The following is a 3,023-nucleotide window of genomic DNA, read 5'->3' as shown; positions in this document are numbered from 1 at the left end:
AGGTGTATGTGGCTGGCGCCTTAGCTGCTTGAGCCACAGGTGCCGAGCCATGTCAATTATTTCTATCTCAAATATTTCTGGGGTCTCTGGCAGATATTAAAATAAAGCTGTAAATCATTCTGTTGCTTTTTATACTTTATTACACTATTTAGAACTTCCAGCAGTATGTTAAATATGAATAGCAAAAGTGGAGTGTTGGCCTTGTTTCTAGTTTTCGTGGGGTTGGAGAAAATAATTCATGAATTTTAGCATTAAAGGTAACGTTATCTTTATACTGATACCTTTTTTGTGTTGTTGTTTCTTGAGTTTTTATCACAAATGACTTTGTCCATGCTTTTATTGCACCAGTTCCTATGATTACATGATTTTTATTTACTACAGTATGCTAATTAGTTCCTAAATATTGACTTGCATTCCTGGAAGAAACCTCAATTCCTCACATTGTATTGTTCTATTTATACATGGCTGAGTTTCATTTTCTAATATTTTGTTGAAGAGTTCATATATATATATATATTTATGAGGTTATTGGTCTGTGGTTTTCTCTTTCATAGTATCTTTACCTGGTTTGTTACCAAGGTAGTACAAGCTTCATACAATAAATTGGGAAATGTTTCTCCTCATTTTAATTTCATGAAAGAGATTATATGGAATTAGTTTTAACTTTCTGTAAGGCTTTGGTTCAGCACTTCAGTAAAATCATCAGGGGAGCCCAGACTTAAGTTTTTGAAGTTACAAATTAAATGTATTTACTAGTTATGAAGCTATGGAAATGATACATATCCTATTGTGGTAGTTTGTGGGTTTTTTTTTTTTTTTTAGGAATTAGACTATTTCATTTAAATTGTTGAACTAATGTGTGTAGAGTCATCAGGGTGCGCTCTTGGCATTGATATCCGTGATTGATATTCTCTGGTTTAATCTCGACACTGGAAATTTTTGTCTTCTCTTATTTGTCTAATTTTTGTCTACTCTAATTTTCTTTATTTGTTTTCCTAGAAGTTTTTCAGTTTTTATTATTGAACTTTTCACATAATTCTGTCTATGTCTCATTGATTATGTGTGTCTCTGTTGCTTTTATTTGTATTCACTTTGATTGGTTTCTGTTCCAATTTTTATAATTTTTCTTATTTTGCTTGTGTAGGGTTTATTTAGCTCCACTTCATCTTGAGTGCAGAGCTTAGATTGTTGGTTTGATTTGTTTTCATATTTTTCTATGTATGTGCTTAGTGCTATAAGTTATCTTCTCTGAGATCCTGTGTATCTCGAAGTTTGCCATGATGCATTTTCATTTTTATTCATTTTCATGTAATATTTTATTTCTCTTGAAACTTCTAATTTAGCTTATGGGTTATATTAAATTGTGTAATTTAGTTTTTAAACGTTTGAAGATTTTTCTGGTTTTATTTTCTATTATTTACATTTAATTTTGATTTCATTATGGTCAAAGAACATAATCTATTATTTCATTTTTTAAAATTGTGTTGAGATGTGTTTTGTGGTTGAGCAAGTGATCTATCATGTATATATTTCATGAATAGTTAAAATGAATTTGTATTCTGCAATTCCTGGGTGGAAGATATTTGTAAATCTATTATAAACTGCTGTTTGGTGGTGTTCTTTAGTTCTTCTCTATGTTTGTTTATCATACACCTATTTCCAGTTGTTCTGGCAACTATGTTAAGTTCTTCTAGAAAAATTATAGTTATAACTGTGGATTTTTATATCTCTCCTCATAGCTCTATTAGGCTTGTCCTTTCCCACATTGTTCAGCTCTGTTCTTTGATACATGCATATTTAGGCTTCAGTGTATTCTTGTTTGACTGGCCTTTTATCATTATCTGATATCAAAGTTTCTCTTTGGTATATTTTTCCTTTCTGATGTCTATTTTATGTAGTTTTAAAATAAATACTGTATTCTTATTAAATCTTTATGATATATTTTTCCATTTTTAACTTGTTTGTCTATTTCACTAAAGATCAATTGAGTTTCTTTTACAAACATAATATTTGGTGATGTATATAATTCCATATTTCCAATCTCTGTTTTTATAATGACATTTTTAGACCATTTATATTTAATATGATTATTAATGTTTAGTCTTAAGTTTATAATTTTGTCTTAGATTTCCACTTGTTCTCTAAATCCATCATTTCTATTTTCTTTATTCTGCACTCACATGATCTACTTAAGCACTTTATAGACATTATTTTTTATACTGTTTTAATTATATCTCTTCTTATACCTGTTTCTAGCTTATCAGGTATAATGATGATACCTTAGTCCTGGTATCAGCATCTGTTCAAGTGAAAAACAGAAATTTTATATACCATTAAAACCTTTTATCTAAATGTATTATGATATAGTTGCCATAAATATTTCCTCTACATGTATTTAGAATCACATCACACATTGCTATAAATTTTGTTTTAACCATTAAATACAATTTATAAAGCTTAAGTGGAAAATGAAATATTTTATTGACCATATTGTTCATTCTTCCTTTTTGATACTCCAAATAAGTTTTTCTTTTATGTTTAGGATATTCCATCATTCATCTTTTAGGACTGGCATATCAATAGTGAATTACATTAGTTTTCTTTCATTTAAGTATATCTTTGCACACATTGAGTCAAAGTTATAAGGGTTTCTCTTACCCAGACAGTGTGCATTGTACCATTAGGTATGAATTTACCGATGTCTTCCTTCACCCTCCCACTTCCTATATTTCCATTAAGTTTTACTTCCATATGTGCACATGAGTGTTGAGCAGTTAGTTTAAATTTAATATTGAGTATATGTGAAGTTTGTTTTTCTATTTGTGAGATACTTCCCGAAAAGGAATGTTTTCTAAAAGGAATGGTCTCTAGGTCCATATCTGTTATTGTTACAAAGGATAGTAGATCATCAAAAACTGGTATACCCCAGTAACATTCTGAAGTTGAAAACAATTTTTAAAAAAGAATATGTCCTTTACATTCTTTAGAAATCTTGTGCTCTTGATTCTGGCCTCTGGTTTCTA

The sequence above is a fragment of the Otolemur garnettii genome, unplaced genomic scaffold (genome assembly GCF_000181295.1).
Source record: "Otolemur garnettii isolate 467f Iridium unplaced genomic scaffold, OtoGar3 scaffold00034, whole genome shotgun sequence".
Lineage (NCBI taxonomy): Eukaryota > Metazoa > Chordata > Mammalia > Primates > Galagidae > Otolemur > Otolemur garnettii.
The sequence above is the reverse complement of the archived record's forward strand: the minus strand, read 5'-3'. Positions refer to the sequence as shown.